The sequence below is a fragment of the Sus scrofa genome, chromosome 12, assembly GCF_054392235.1.
Source record: "Sus scrofa isolate SSC_HxYL_T2T_F1_AM1 chromosome 12, Sscrofa_HxYL_maternal_Yorkshire_Landrace_v2.0, whole genome shotgun sequence".
In the NCBI taxonomy this organism is placed as follows: Eukaryota; Metazoa; Chordata; class Mammalia; order Artiodactyla; family Suidae; genus Sus; species Sus scrofa.
This window is the reverse complement of record NC_139394.1, coordinates 59,667,187-59,683,689: the sequence shown is the minus strand read 5'-3', so window position 1 is coordinate 59,683,689 and position 16,503 is coordinate 59,667,187. Positions and strand designations below refer to the sequence as shown.

At 45.4% G+C, this 16,503-nt stretch overlaps 1 long non-coding RNA gene across 15 annotated transcripts in view; it reads left to right on the top strand.

Annotated features, from left to right (window-relative positions):
- LOC100622718 (syntaxin-8) overlaps positions 1 to 16,503 on the top strand; it is a 251,867-nt gene that overhangs the window by 139,478 nt on the left and 95,886 nt on the right. For 10 of the 15 annotated variants that reach the window (XR_014821848.1, XR_014821846.1, XR_014821847.1 and 7 more), the window contains one exon: positions 7,449 to 7,550. This is a non-coding gene — a long non-coding RNA (syntaxin-8). Of the gene's footprint in view, positions 1 to 7,448; positions 10,142 to 10,858; positions 13,460 to 16,503 lie in introns of those variants that run through there. The other 5 variants (XR_002336834.2, XR_002336829.2, XR_014821850.1 and 2 more) reach the window with 3 other exon arrangements.

Here is a 16,503-nt window from a genome sequence, read left to right as displayed (position 1 = left end):
CTGTGGTTTTTGACAAAGTGTTTCTAAGTACTCTTTCTTAAAACTTAGTTGGTTTCTCATTGTGGCTCTATTCTGTTACACCAATTTTGTGACCTCTTGAATCTTGTTTTTAAAAAAGAAACCACTTTCTCAAGGTGCCTCCTTTTCTAGAAGGAATTGTATTTTCTAGGGTGGAAGTGAGGTTTTTTCCTGGAATGCTTGCTCTTTATTAATCCCATTAGCTTGTTGCTCCTCTTCACACACAGAGGTCAGTGAGTCTGTGGTTAGAAGGTGAGAAGAGTTCAACTGTCACGTTGGCCTCCGTTATATGTTTCACCCCAGTGATGGAAGACTGAGGGACCACGGGCCTAATGGTGGGTGAAGAAGGAAATTTGCCTGTGCTTTCTGCCCAGCCTGGCCCACCTGTCCCTGCTTAAGACGCGAGTAGGCCTAGGCCTCCAAAGCTCAAGTGCTTCCCAGAAGCTCTGTCTGGGGGTGCAGGGACTCCCCACCAGCTGCCCTGTCACAGGGCACTGTGGCTGAGATGTTCCTCTTCCTCTGCTGAGTCACAGATTGCCCTTCTTTCTGTCCCTGGTTCCCTAGTGTGCAGAGAAGCGTATTGTCATCCGCTGCATGTTGAGTTTCCATTGTGGGGAATAACGGGAGTTAAATTAATGCCCTCAAGAAAAGGTCTTTATTCCTTGTTTTTGTTTTTAAATTTATTTATTTATTTATTTATTTATGGCCACACCTGAGGCATGCAGAAGTTCCTGGGCCAGGGATCGAACCCACGCCACAGCAGCAACCTGAGCCACAAAAGTGACAGAACCGGGTCTTTAATCCACTGAGGCACAAGGGACCTCCAGAGTGAGTCTTTTCAATGTTTGTCTTCACATGTCATTAGTGATGTAAGGGAAAGGCATAATAACATAAGGACTTTGGGAGTGCCAGCTTCCACTAGGAATACAAAAAGGCACCAAACTTAGCTGAAAATGTACAGCATGCTTTCTGCTCTTAGATAGGCTGTCCTAAAGCTATAATTGAACAGAGGAAAAACTTAAACACAATTAGATTCAGATGTATTATTTGGATCTGGAAAATATATCTTTCTTCTTTTGGTCCTCTCAGTTTCTTGTCCCACGTTACATGGTCCATTTTCCCCATTCTGTGTTGGATTGGCACTTGGTATCTCAAGTTAACATATGATAGAAACATAAGCTTTCTCGATGCAAATAGTTACCGGGAAGCAAAATAGCAGTTGGTCTTTGGAGGCTGTACTGTCAGGAATCTGAACAAGTCAGTGGTGCTTTCTCGCCCTGTAGTCTGAAACCTGTGTTTAATTTGCTCCTAATAGACAGTAGCTGGGGAAATTCCCCCCTTAGAAGCTACTAGGCTGCAAGGTGGGAATTCCCCCAGGCTCCCCACCCTTGGGAACTGCCCTGTGAGGTCATGCTGCCCAGTGGGGTGAATTCTGTCAAGCCAGCCAGCAGCGGCAGCACAACCCTTGTAAAAACCGATGTGGCGGCATCTTGCACCATCCATGGGGCAGTCATCATCACATTTAGTTAACTTCAGGAAATGATACATGAGAAGGAAGATGAAAATGGAGGAAAGAATTCATTGACTCATTATGGAGACATAGGGAAAGAGCCTAAGCTTCCCACAGTGGGCTATTTTTAATGAATGTTTATTTAATGGAATGAATATTTTGTAACCATTAGAAATTATAACTCTAAAGACTTTGTAACAACATGAAAGAGTACAAATGATACGTTAACAGGGGGCAAAAGGCTCATATATTGCAATTACATAAAAAATATATATGTTTATGTCAAAATCTTAGAAAGGAGTCCGTAGCTGTGACTCCTGGGGTGTGTGGATAATCTTGGACTCTTGTTCCCTCTCACTTATAAACTGCTGTGAAATCATTTTTATCACTTAAAAATAGTTTTGTTTTTTCCTTCAAAACAAATAAACTAGTAATCAGATGGGATTTGCCAATCAAGACGAAAAACTTTGTGTTTAGGCTGAGATGAAAACATTAACCCCTTCTGAATTCCTGTTGTGGCTCAGCGGCTTAAGAACCCTGCCAGTATCCATGAGGATTTGGGTTCAATCCCCGGCCTCGCTCAGTGGGTTAAGGATGAGGCCTTGCCAAAGGCTGTGGCACAGGTCGCAGGTGTGGCTCGGATCTGGGGTGGCTGTGGCTGTGGTCTAGGCTGGCGGCTGCAGCTCTGATTGAATCCCTAGCCTAGGAATTTACCATATGCCACAGGTGCAGCCCTAAAAAGAAAACAAAACAAAACATATTAACCCCTTCAGCGTTGACTACTGATTTTTGCTTAGCTAATCTCCTTCAATTTTTTTCTTTACCTCTAAGTTATAAATATTTACAGATTTAATGAGAGCTCCATCTAGAATCCCAGTTAACAGGTAACAGCTGACATATTTATTTCGTACCCGACAAGGGATATTTTGCACTTTCTTACAGTGCTAGAAGCTCATTAAGTCTGAATTTTAGATTACATGTGTGGCATTAAGACATATCATGCAATCCCGAGTGTGATTATTTGCATGACAACAACATACTGAGCAGCTCTGGGGAGCTTAGCTGTTACCGTGGGGTAGTCTGAAGAGCCATGTGGAGTGGCACATCAAACTACTTGCTTTTATATCTGCCGCTATATCTAAACTCAGCGTGTTTTGTGTTGCCTAATCCAAACCTGAGCAGATGGATCCAGGTTCAGCACACAGCGATGTCGCAAGAGCCAGGTGTCACCTCCTCCGAGGCTCTGTCAACCATCCAAGCTAGGTGTCTGCAGGTGGAGACAAGGCAAAGGAGTTATGTGAGGAGAATTGTCTTGTGGAAGGAAGAACGCTGGCATGTGTCGTTCTAGCAGAGAAGGTGGATGTTAAAAGCAGGCAGATTTTCAGCTCAAAATACAGACCCTTATAATGACCAGGGTCGCCCTCTAGCTCAGCCATGGAACATGAGCTTCCTGTTCCCCAGCCCTGTGGGTGTTGAGTAAAAGGCTATCCATCCTGGAGTTGCCGTCATGGCACAGCAGAAACGAATCTGACTCGCATCCATGACGTTGTGGGTTCAATTCCTGGCCTTGCTCAGTGGGTTAAGGATCCAACATTGCCATGAGCTATGGTGTAGGTTGCAGATGCCGCTGGAGGATGCACTCTGAAGGGAAGGAGCTTGCAGCTCAAAAATTTTGTTATTCTAAGTCATATATTTTGTCTTCCCAGCAGACACAAATGTAGGTCTCTCTGACCACCAAACCCCTTTGAGCCTGTCCTTCCTTCCTTTCTGGAAAATCAAAGAAGCATCATGATTTTTTAAACTTGAAGTTTTTTTTTTTTCCTGACATGCACACACATTTCAAAACAAACAACTTTTTGATGGAAGTATAGTTGACTTACAGTGTTGTATTTCCCGTATACAGCAAAGTGATTCAGTTATCTGTGCCTACATATTCTTTTCCATTCTAGGTTATTACGAAACATTGCATATAGTTCCCTATATCATACAGTAGGTCCCCGTTCTTTCTTTCTCCCTTCCTTCCTCCCTTTCTTTCTGTTATTTATTTATTTTTAATGGCTGCACTTACAGCCTATGGAAGTTCCCAGGCCAGGGATCCAACCTGAGCTGCACCTGCCAGCCTGTGGCACAGCCATAGCAACACCGGATCCAAACCACATCTTTGACCTTGCAGTTTGTGGCAACACCAGATCCTTAACCCCCTGAGCCACAACACGAACTTCTCCTTGTTTCGATTTACACTGTTCATTGAGGTATAATTTACATACAGCAAAGTGCAGAGATCTTTAGCATTCAGTTCTATGCATTTTGACAGCTGCATGTATTTGTGACTGTTTGAAACATTTCCATCCTCCCAGAAAGTTCTCCTGTGTCCGTTTCCAGTCAGTACCCATCCCACTCCCACCCCAGAGGCAACTGCTTTCCAATATCTGTCCAATAGGTTAGGTTTGTCCTTTTATACTTCATATAAATGGAAGGATGAACTGCATATTATTACTTTGCCGACAGAATGCTCTTGAGATTTATATGGTCATTGTGTTTAAAAGATGCTCTTTGCTTTTCTGTCTGAACCGTATTCCACTGTATTGTCATACCACCCTTGGCTTATCCATTCTCCTGTGGATGGGTATTAGGTGGTTTCTAGTTTGAGTTCTAATGAGTGAGGCTGCTGTGTATATTTTTGTACAGGTCTTTATGAGAAATATGTTTTTACTCCTGTTTGGTAAATTCCGAGGTGTGACATTTGTAGGTCATAGAGTAGCTGTGGTTAACTGTGGTTAACTAGAATAGAAATGACAAACACGTCTACATCTCTGCAGTTGCCTTCAGTATTAATTAATATTTCCCTATGGTTAGTATCCTCACTCTGTAATTTTAGCATCATAATGGGTGTGAAGCAGTATCTTATTATGGTTTAAATTTGCATTTCCCTGGGAATTCCCATCGTGGAATTCTCCTGTGTCCCTTTCTGGTCAGTACCCACCCCACCCCACCCCCACCCCCCACCCCATAGGCAACTGCTTTCCAATTTGGGATTTCATTTTTGTTCCCTGGGTTACTTAGGGATGGTTTCCTTAATATTCAAATAATGGGGATTTTTCCATTTTTGTCACGTGATGAAAGCTTTTGTTTTATCTCTGATCATATTCTTTGGCTTAAAATCTATCTGGTCTGATACTGCTATTGTTATGTCAACTCTCTCATGCAAACACTTGCTGTGCTTTATATTTGAAGTTAGTTTCTTGTGAAAGCATGTAGTTTTGTTGTATGTTTTTAATCTTGGCCGACATTCTTTGTCTTTCACTTGAGGAGTTAGTCCATTTATATTTAATATGATATGGTTGGGTTTAAGTCTGCCATCTAGGTATTTATGGTCTTTCGTCCAGTCTGTTCTTTGTTTCTCTGTGCTTCCTTTCTTGCCTTCTTTTGGGTGAATTGTGCATATTTAGTATTCAGTTTTCTCTCCTATAATGATTTTTTTTTAAAGCTATACCTCTCTTGGTGGTCGTTGTATGATGGTGGTGGGTGTGTGTTTTGATTTTATTTTTTCTAAAAAGTGATTGCTTTTGAACTATGTTGTTTAGTAGAATAGTCACTAGTCATGTATGGCTACTTAAATTAATTGAAATATGAAAGAATATGTCCCTGGCTAATAGTATGGAGAATGGATTGAAGGGATTCAGGAGTATAAACAAGAAGGTAAGTTAGGACATTATTTTAGAAACACTGGAAAAATTTTGTGAGTTATTAGTAGCAGAGTTTAAGAGAAATGGTAGGATTGAAAGATACTGGGGAGGAAGAATCAACTAGAGTTGCTGACAGATGGGATATCAGGGGAAGAAGGGAGAAGGCGTGGGACTCCAAAGGTGTCCATCATGGGCAAGCCAGGGCGTGACAGTGCCAAGGCAGGGAACCTGGGAGCGGAGTCACCTTTGGGGCAAGATGAAGATTTTAGAGACCTTAAGAGTCAAATGTTTGTGGGAATGTCAAGGAGGTAGAGATGCGTAGTTAAGCCGTTGGCTATATGAGTCAAGGATTTGAGAGAGCTATGCCGAACAGAAAATGTTCAGGCTTTTAAATTTAAAAATCAGTAAACTAAAATGCATATATAAAATGGAGTAAAAACATCCGAAACTCTGGGTATCACCAACATTTAAGAGGAAGAGGAGACTCTAGACAGAGCTCATACATCCGGTGAAAGGAAACCCAGCAGAGACTGTGCGGCTGAATACAAGAGAGTAGAGAGTTAGGAATCGATTGTTAAATAATCATGAAACGTTTTTCTAGGCAGGTGTTGTGTAAATAATATTTGACAAATTGGGCTTGGATTCAGTTTTCTAAGAACGAGCAAATTATTCACCACTTTGAAATTACTCAGAACTTTTTATCTTTTACACCCATTCATTGATCGCCTTTGTCTTCTAGTATATATCTTGCTGATACACAGCAAAATAAATTAAAAACGAACACATAGGCACTCTCCTAGGGATAGGAGACCGTCGAAATGAACAGTGTTTGTTGTGCTCTTTCTGTAAAAGAAAGATGAGCAGATAATTAGGATACACAAATAGGGGTCTCTAGGTAAAAAGAGGCTGTAGGAAGCGCTGTATGAACTAGAAGAAAGACTCCCCCACCCCCCAACTCTCCTGTGCCTGTCACAGGCGATGCTTTTGGCAGGAATCGCCCTCTTCCTGCTTCCTCGCCCACATGGCCTTCAAAACTCAGCTCAGACATCATTCTGAAAACATTCTTGGCCGTCCTTATTTTATTTCATTCTTTAAGAAAACGGGTAACGTTTGGAAAATGTAACTGTGAAGTAATCACTAAAAAAGGGGGCGGGGAAGAAGGGAGAAAGAACCAAAATTGAAAAAAAAAAAAAAAATAGGATGAGCTAGCTCGATATGCTAAGACATTCAAACCACGCAGGAAATAAAAGATCACCCAGGGTCCCATTATTAACCTCAGGATAACATCTTCCGAGTCCGTCCACATAGATTTGTGTGTACAAAAGGAGGGAGAGGGCTCGCTTTTACATCCTTAGGATCATAGTCTAATTACATTTTCATGTTAAGTGCTTTCCGCTTTTAAAAGATTAGCATAAGAAAGATAGCCTTCCCATAAAGAATTCGTTAGGAGAGGCAGTAATTGCTGAGAGATCTAAGGGTAACCAAAAAGTTAGACGACACGTGGAAGCTCGGATTTTTATAAAGTCGTAAAGTTGGACTTTTCCGCAGCTCGAGAGGACTCGGCTGCGAGTGAGGAGGAAACGGACACCTTAACTTGGTTCTCCTCCCCTCCCGCAGCTGCTTCCCGATGCTTCACTTCCAATCACAGCCTCACTGTTGATAACGTTTGTCTGCTTTTCTGTAATCCATACCTTTGTAGGTTCTCAGCTCGGTATTTCAATGGGTTCCATTCTCCCCGCCATCCTTTCTTATGCCATGGCCTTTGACTTCCCCAGCCCAGAGTTCTGTGTGTTGGGTTGTCTTTTGTTTGTTTGTTTGTTTTATTCACCTCTTGGTTGGCTACACGTCATCACTGAGAAGTTTTCTTAAGAAGGACCCGCGTGGTCCCTGAAGTCCTCTATGCAATCTGTCGGTCACCTTTATACTCAAGTGACACCTTGGCGGGGCATAAATGTGTTGGGTCGTGCTTTCTTTCCCTTGAACTTTTGACATCTCTCCTCTGGGTCCTGAAATGGTGTTGAGCTGGGTTTTTTCTGTACGCCCTTCCCTCCCCCTCCCACCCTTAAGGGGTCAGAACTGCAGCTTTCAAAGGGTCCCCTGAGTTCTCTCAAGCCCTCTCACTCACTGGGCTCGAGAGAACTGTCACAGGGATGGGCCAGCACGGCGATGACACCGGGGATGTGAGCCAAGGCATTCTGGGGGTATTAACCTCGCCTCTCTGCTTTCCTTTCTAGAGATAATTGATGACCTCGCCAACCTGGTGGAGAACACCAACGAGAAGCTCCGCACCGAAACCAGGCGCGTGACCCTGGTGGACCGGAAGTCCACGTCCTGCGGTAAGAGGGGGGCCGGCTTCCGGTTCTGCCTCTCCCATCGCTGGCAGCTGAGGTTCCCACCATGGTCGAATGGTACCACAGGGATTTGGTTGCTCAGCTGAATACAGGCAGGTTTTGGTTTTTTTTTTTTTTTTTTTTGATGAAGCGCTGAAATGGCCAGAAAATCCAAGACTCTTGTTAAAATGAAATGAATGCTCTCGAGTGCAGGGCAAGTATTACACATTGTTAATTTTTTTTTTTTTTTTAATTTAAAACAAGAAACCTTCCTGTTTGCTTACAGAGCATAATAGTTTGGGGAAATTGTGTGACATGATGCAGATGGGCGGTGGTAGAACTCTTGGGTTTTAAAAGCGATCTTGCTTATTTTGTGCCTTGTTTTGGCCCCAAGCTTCATGGTCGAAGCTTGAGCCGCAGAGCAGCGAAGAGATCTGACTGTCAAGTCCAACCAAGTTCAAATCCTCTGTTTAATAATGTCATCTTTGGCAGTCGCTTTACTTCCTAACACCATGTGTATGTACATTGAGGTTCCCAGGCCAAGATAAGAATCCCTGGGGGTGATTCATAAAATGCGATTCCCTGGCCTCCCTCAAGCTTCTGCTTGAGTGGCACTAGGTTGGCGCTGGAGAGCGTTCGTTGTTTAATAAGCCTGCCAAGCAGTCCTGGTGTAGGTCCTTGCCCTTCTGCAGAAGTTCTGATGCCAGTGTTTGTGGGGGCTCAGTGCTGTCGTGCCCGGGCACAGTGCCTTGCCCACAGGTAAGTGCCTACAAACGGTGCGGGCCGTGGTTGTCATCACAGCGGTGGTTACTCCGTGCTTCGTCTCACAAAGGTGCACCGCGTTTATAAAGCTAATGCCTTTCTTATAAATAGACTTGCAAGAGCACTAGAAGAAAACGAAATAAAAAACCAAACCCAACCAAAAACACTAGCGATCTGAGCCCGTGTTTTGCCTGACTTGAGCTCTTTCAATATGAAAAGTCTAATGGACGCCTCTGACCCATCCAGTCTTGGAACAAGGACCTCTCTGTGAGGGTCCCCCGGGATGCGTAGCTTCCTTGCCTGTGTCTGTGGTTAAACAGAAATCCAGAACAACAGGCTGATGGAAGACCAGGCAGCTGTGGACTCGGGAATCTCAGAGGAAGTGGAGCCTGGGGGCATCAGCTACTTCCCTTTGAGCACGTGTCTGCTCCCCCTCAACCAGGCAGTTCTCACCCGCCAGACACCAAGCCGCTCCCTGCTTCTGCTCCTGTAGGCGTGTGTTTCTTTCTGCTTCCTGCCCAGAGCAAAGCCTCCTTGACTTGGCTTTACCAGCCTTCTCGAAACTTCTGACCACAGAGACTTTGTTCTTTGTACTAGATCCTGAAACCTTGTCAACAGAAAAATGGGTTCACTCCCACCTCCACTTTATTCTTACATAAACTTAAACTTTCTGAGCCTTAGTCTTCTCAGCTGCAAAATGTTGATGACCTGGTTATCAAAATGAAATTGCATAGGGAGTTCCCTGGTGGCCTAGCGGTTAAAGACTCGGCATTGACACTGCTGTGGCTAGGGTTCGATCCCTGGCTTGGAAACCTCTGCGTGCCGCAGGTGAGGGCAAAAAAATGGGGGGGGGGCAGGGTTCCGTTGTGGCTCAAGGGTTAAGGACCCAACATAGAGGATGCGGATTTGATCCTGGCCTTGCTAGTGGGTTAAGAATCCAGTGTTGCCTCGAGCTGTGGTGTAGGTTACAGATGCAGCCCAGACTTGGCATGGCTGTGGCAGTGAGTGGCAAAGGCTGGCAGCTGCAGTGCTGATTCCATCCTTAGCCTGGGAACTTCCACATGCCATCAGTGCAGCCCTAAAAAGAAAAAAAAAAGTGTCGACTCCAGAGCCCGAATTCACATCACACAGCTTTGCCTCGATTTTTCCGTCTGTGAAATGGGAATAGTAATGGTATTTACCCTAGAGTGTTGTTGTAAGGGATGAATGAGTTAATGCAGATAAAGATGTGGATGATGTCGCGATAGATCCGTGGGTAGGTAGGTAGAGGCAGAGATATTATATAACACTTGGACCAGTGTTCAGCCCAGAGTAAGGAGTGAGCAACTATTAGCTATTATCTTTATATGTCTAATTGGGAAAGCCTTCCCAATTAAGTGGCAACTGTCCTGAGGTCTTTTGCATGTGCTAAGCAATCAGGTTTTTACTAATTCGGAACGAACACAAAGAAACAGGAAGATTTTCTGTTTGCAACATAGTGGCCTTCAGCACAAGCCTGTCATGTCATAGTGAAGAATAGTGGTTCTGCTCTTGCAGATTTTTTATTCTATGGTTTTACCCTAGTATTGGTATTTATGTTCAGGAATGTTCATAAAATCTTCGGAGCAGAGCTGTTTAACTTTTTTGTTGTTGAAAATTTAGAGACTCCCAGAATGACTCAAATGCATGTTTTTTGTTTTGTCTTTTTGCCTTTTTCTAGGGTCCCGCCCGTGGCATATGGAGGTTCCCAGGATAGGGGTCGAATCGGAACTATAGCCGTTGGCCTGCACCATAGCCACAGCAACTCGGGATCTGAGCCACGTCTGCGATCAACACCGCAGCTCATGGCAACGCTGGCTCCTTAACCCACTGAGCGAGGCCAGGGATCAAACCCACAACCTTATGGTTCCTAGTCGGATTCGCTAACCACTGAGCCACGACAGGAACTCCGGATTTGTTTTGTTTTGTTGTTTGTTTGTTTTGTCAAACGTGCATTGGTATCTTCAAGTGTGCAAAGTATAAATTTATCTCATGTTCCATTTGTATTTACTTACATGTAGCATCGGAAATAGATTACATGCAGGCATTCAGAAGGGGAGGCCACAGAAGTACAACAAACGATGCTGAAAGAAGGCATTTCTTCAGATTTTTTTCCATGGAAATAACTTTAGAGAGAATTCCTTCTTTTATGCCTTCAAATTTTTCCCCAATATTTATTTCACAGTGTTCCATCAGTGGTATATCAACACCAAATAACCGGCCACAGCTAACTTGAAAAGAAAATGCGCATTTATATGTTTTCAAGGGACCTTTGCAATTGTGTATCTGCTCCTTTTGCGTATTGCTGGAGGTTCAGCCTATAGCCTCCAAGGCTCTAGGGAGGTTCAACGTGTATTTAGGACCCCCAGCAATGAACTTCTGGGTCTTTACCTGATCGATGTTAAGCCTGGGAACACGAGGTCTACTGTGCAATTTACCGGTCTTAGCAGCCCTGGGCAAAAGTAGCCTTTTAAAAAGTGGAGTTCCCGTTGTGACAGTGGTTCATGAACCTGTCTAGGATCCATGAAGATGAGGGTTTGATCCCTGACCTCGATCAGTGGGTTAAGGATCCAGTGTTGCCATGAGCTGTAGTGACAGCTCGGATCCCCTGTGGCTGTGGTGTAGGCTGGCAGCTCTAGCTCTGATTCAACCTCCCAGCCTGGAAACCTCCATGTGCCTCAGGTGTGGCCCTAAAAAGACAAAAGATAAAAATAAAGTGGTTTCGTTTTGGTAAAATACTCCTAACATAACATTGACCATCGTACCTACTTTTAAGCATGCAGTGCAGTGGCATGAAGTACGTTCACCTTGTTGTGGAGCCCTCACTACCACCATCCGTTTCCAGAACTCTCCATCTTCCCAGACTGAAGTGCTGTACCCATGGAACACGAACTCCCCATTCCTGGCCTAGCTGCCCTTGTCCGCCAACATTCTACTTCCTGTCTACAAAAATGACTCCTCCAGGTCCCTCGGATAAGTGGAACCATATACTCCTTGTCCTTTCGTATCTGGTTTATTTCCCTTAGATAAGGTCTTGAGTATTCGTCTGTGTTGTACCGTGGGTCAGGAATTCCTTCTTTTTTTTGGCATGACGCATACCCCACTGTGTGTCTGTACCACGTCTTGTTGATCCATGTATCTGCCAGTGGACTCTTGGGTTGTGTCCACCTTCTGGCCGCTGTGAATAGCGCCACTAGGAACACGAGTGTACACGTGTCAGTTCAAGCCCCTGCTTTTGTCTGCATTGACCCAGACGTGGAGTTGTGGAATCAAATTGCCATGCACTGTGAAATTCTTGGGGTTGGGGGAACCACCCTAATAACCCGACCTTTTATTTTGCTTCCAGCTTTGAAACTCTTAGGTACTTTCTAGCAGTTTCTTTTTTTAATTGGATAAAGCCCACTTGCAGGCAGGACTCAGGGACTTGCATAGCCTGACAGGGCCAGCCAAAGGGGTGGAAGGTGAGGTCCTGGGCTCCCCACCTCATTGGGAAATGTAATAGGAGACCCCCCGCCATTAAAGTGGGGCCCCAAAGAGCTACACCCTTCAGGTAAAAGAGTATAGATCTAAACTTGCCCTTGGGGATTGTGCAGAAGGCAGCCTTGACACTGAACAGATAAGAGAACCAGAAAAGGAGAACTATGGTTCTCACAAGTCACAGTCACAGAAAGGCCCTCTGTGCCTTTGCGCCCTGGGTCGTACTCACCTGTTCCAGCTCCAGGTGGCTGGTAACAACCATGAAATGCTTCTGGAGTGTTTCCCCTTGGTCTCCAGGAATCAACTAGAAATAAGATTTTCAGGGCCATGACCAGCACACAGTCAAAGATAACCATGGGAGCAGCAGAACACAAGCAAAGACCAGCCGCAGAAAGCAATCGGTGCAGGCTTGTGGCATTAGAATCATCAGATGAGATTATAAAATCACATACAATTGCATTTAAAGAAGGTCATAAGTTTGAAAGTGTCTTCAGAGAATAGGAAGCGATAAAAATTAATGTGAAACCGTTGAAAGGAGATGGAATAGAATTTCTAGAAATAAAAAGTAACTGAAATTCAAGACTCAGTGGGCATATTTGATACTAGCAAAAGAGAGGCTCAAGCAGCGGATGGATAAGAAAAAAGAAAAGAAATGCCCTTTCTCTAAAAGGTTGTCCAAATGCCATAGAAGTTAAATTGCAGTCTTCATAAGAAAGGCACGGGGGTGGGCAAGGGCTTTTGACCCAAGAGCTGCAAGACAGAGCAGAGAGTTAATCACTTGTTCTTCCAAATGCAAGGCTAGGTTGATCTTTTTTTTTCTTTCTTTCTTCCTTTCCTTTCTTTTTACCATACCTGAGGCATATGGAAGTTCCCAGGCCAGGGATGGAATCTGAGCTGCAGCAACACCAGATCCTTAACCCCCTGCACCAGGCTGGGCCTTGAACCCACACCTCCACAGAGGATCTCTAACCCCCAACGCACCACAGCGGGAGCTCCGCCAGGCTGATCACCGATACGGAAACCCATAGCCACAGTACAGGAAACTGTGGGCAGGGCTAGTTTTAACTTTTGGGAGGGTGGAGAGAATTCATCAGCCCACTCAGGGCACCTGGGTTCCTCTTCACAAACGACTCTTTGACTCGGGGACTTGAACGAACTGAGGATGGAAGCCGCACATCGTCCTTGTGCCGAAGGTGGCACAGGAATAGCCTGTGAACCGTGACCCCGTCTCATTTTCCGACCATCAGCCTGTCTCCCTTGCTGACCTGCTACACCGTCCGTCATAGATGTTTTCGGCATGAGAGCATTTCTCATTATAAGGACAGACCTGACTGCAAGGGGGCCGCGCAGCGCAGAAGGGCTCGCAGATGCATCTGTTTGGTCCGTGGTTAACAAAGGATGCAAGTACCTCTTTGTGAACCTTTCACTCGGGGAGCCCGGCCTGTACCTTTTTTACTGGGATCTTTGCTTGGTTTTTCCTCCCTTTGCTTCCCCCACCCCAGTAATCGCGTCGAGGGGAAAACAGTCTTGTCTCTGTCCAGCTTCTGAAGGCAAATTAGAATGATGCTTTCCCCTTGGTATCTGTCTGTACCCTGAGATCTGTCATTTGTGCTAAGAACAGCTACATAAAAGCGGGATCTTTGTAATTGCAGTTTAAATATTCATTGTGCCTCGTCCTCATTAGAATTCAAAATAAAGCCTCGTCTGAGTCTGCCGGACACAGCCAATTGTGAAAGGCCAGACTCCCAGTTCTGAATGACTGCGGCTGAGAGACAGTGTCGCCCCTCAGCATCTTGCCTATGACGTCATGTTATCGAAGCACGTGGATTGTGGTTTTTTTCACAGCGGCTCAGTGCTGTGGTTAGAAAGGAGCCCAGGGGGCTTTGCGGTCACAAGATCTCCATCGAGAGCCTCTGGCTTCGCTTCCCTTCCTCGCAATGCGGAGCATCCCGTGGTTGGGATGGGACCGTGCAGCGTGCGTGTGGCACCGAGCGGGCCAGGGTCACGGTTTGGGCTCTGCCACTGACAACCTGGCGACCGGGAAAGCCGAGTCCCTCAGAATGAGGGGAGCGTGGTTGTTCGCAGACTAAATGGGAGCAGGTTGGGCAGCGCCCTGACTGGTGCGAGTGAATCCTCAGTACATGCCAGCAGTGTTGACATGTGGCTTTAAATGGGTGGTCGAGAGGGCCTTCGTAAAGGAGACTCAGGGGTTCACCTCTCTCTGAAGCCAGCGTAGAAAGGTCTTTAAGGAGAATAGTGATGATTCGGTAAGTGAGGCAGGGATATTGTGGACCTGAAACGCTTACAGCATCATTTACTCAGAATGGATTTGTTTGTTTTTTTTTTTTAATCAAATAAACTGAAATTTATAATTTTGTGGCCAAAGCTGTTACCAGTCATGAAGTTAGTAAAAAGCCAGTGCATATGCGGGTGGTGGTGCCGCTGTGCTGCTTTTTCTGTCAAGCATGAAACTGACTTTTTCTTAAATTAGCTCTTTTTTTTCTTCTTCTTCTTTCCAGCCGCACCTGCAGCACGTGGACATTCCTAAGCCAGAGAGGGAATCTGAGCCCCAGTTTCAACCTACGCCACAGCTGAGGCATCACTGGATCCTTAACCCAGTGCACTGGGCTGAGATCAAACCCACGCCTCCACAGCAACCTGAGCCACTGCAGTCAGATTCTTAACCCACTGTGCCACAGTGGGAACTCCATTAGGTCTTTTGAACATGACACAAAATAGGTAAGAAACTGAATTCGGAGTGGTCTCATTTATTTGACTGACCTTAGAGACAGTTTAATCTTTCAAGGAAACTTTTTTTTTTTTTTTTTAGGGCCGTACCTGCTACATATGTAGGTTCCCAAGCTAGGGGTCGAATTGGAGCTACAGCTGCCAGGCTACACCAGAGCCACAGTAACGCAGGGTCCAAGCCATGTCTAAGACCTCTACACAGCTCATGACAATGCCAGATCCTTAACCCACTGAGCGAGACCAGGGATCGAACCTGCAACCTCATGGTTCCTAGTCAGATTCATTTCCGCTGCACCACGATGGGAGCTCCAGGAATCATTTTTAAAACCCTACCACGAGCACAAGCAATTCATCTGAAGCAAAAGAGAGTTCAGGTTAAGGCTCCAGCGCTGTCACTGCCCCGAATTGGGTTGGACCCCTGGCCTGGGAACTTCTACATGCTGTGGGCATGGCCAAAAAAAAAAAAAAAAGGAATACTCTTGGGCTCTAGGTTCGTCCTTCTTTCTCCTACCCTTCCTTGTTGAGGTGAGCTAGGCGAATTCCACAGCTTTCTTATTTCTTGACATACACATGTGCCTGTCCCCATACCCATGTCATCTTTCATTTAGTCTGTGGAGGAACGTCCGGGCCTCCGCTAATGCACGTCCACCTCCAAGTCCTCTTGTCCTTAAGCTGATCGCTGCCTTTCCCATTCGTTCATTCATTCATTCTTCCTCCATGCCACACAGTCACTGGGCATCATGTGTGTACCGGGCACTGGGCTCATTGTGGAGCCGAAAGGTACCGGGGGCCAGTTTCTGCCCTTGGGGACCTCAGAGCACAAGATGGGGACACACGGCATAAATCCCCAGGGACTGCGGTAGCGCAGGCAGCCAGCAAAGGATCTCCATCCGCCCAGGGGCCCCAAGGCTTCCAGGAGGACGTGACACACGAGCGGAAGCTGAGGACTAAGGCGGAGATACTTCGCCTGGGTCTGGTCACGTGAAGAACCCAACTAAGCAGGCTGTATAGGCTGTGATGCCGTTTGAAGGAGAGGGGGTGAGAGGGAAACAGAAGAATCCACTAAGTGCCGCGTAGCAGCATTGGTTAGAGCGTGAGGACCACGCGGTCGGGCAGGTGCGGTCAGTGTCCCTTACTGCAGATGGCAGGGGGCAGGGGGGGTGCTTGGGGCTGGGTGGCAGGAGCGTTTCAGTGTTCACATTGTTTTAGAATTTTTTCTGTAGCTTTAGATTTTTTTTTTTTTTTAAAGTCTTTTTTTTGCTATTTCTTTGGGCCGCTCCCGCTGCATATGGAGGTTCCCAGGCTAGGGGTCTAATCGGAGCTGTAGCCACCAGCCTACGCCAGAGCCACAGCAACGCAGGATCCGAGCCACGTCTGCAACCTACACCACAGCTCACGGCAACGCCGGATCGTTAACCACTGAGCAGGGGCAGGGACCGAACCCGCAACCTCATGGTTCCTAGTCGGATTCGTTAACCACTGCGCCACGACGGGAACTCCTAGAATTTTTTTTATCATAAGCCTGTGTAACTTGTTTTTAAGCCTGTATTACTTTGGTAATCTAAGAATTAACATTCTAAGCAAAGTAGACCTCTACTAATATTTTGGTACTTCTAGTTTTTTTTTTTCGTAAATAGTATTTTGACAAGATTAGGTTAGTCCTGTATTTTTAGCCCTTTTGAATGTATCATTACATATTTTAAAATATTTATTTGAAGAATAGAGGCTTTACAGTGTGTCAGGTGTGCGGCTAAGTGATTCAGTTTACACATAGATATTTAGATTCTTTTCCATAATAGTTAATGTCTTATTATAAACCTAGTTTTCTTGCAGTACCATCCTGTCAAATAGATGTACCATCACTTACTTGGGTACTCTTGCTGGGGGCCTTTTTTACTGCCCCATTTTCCTGTATGAGTAACGCCATGCTAAGTATTGTGTCCAGAAAGCCTTT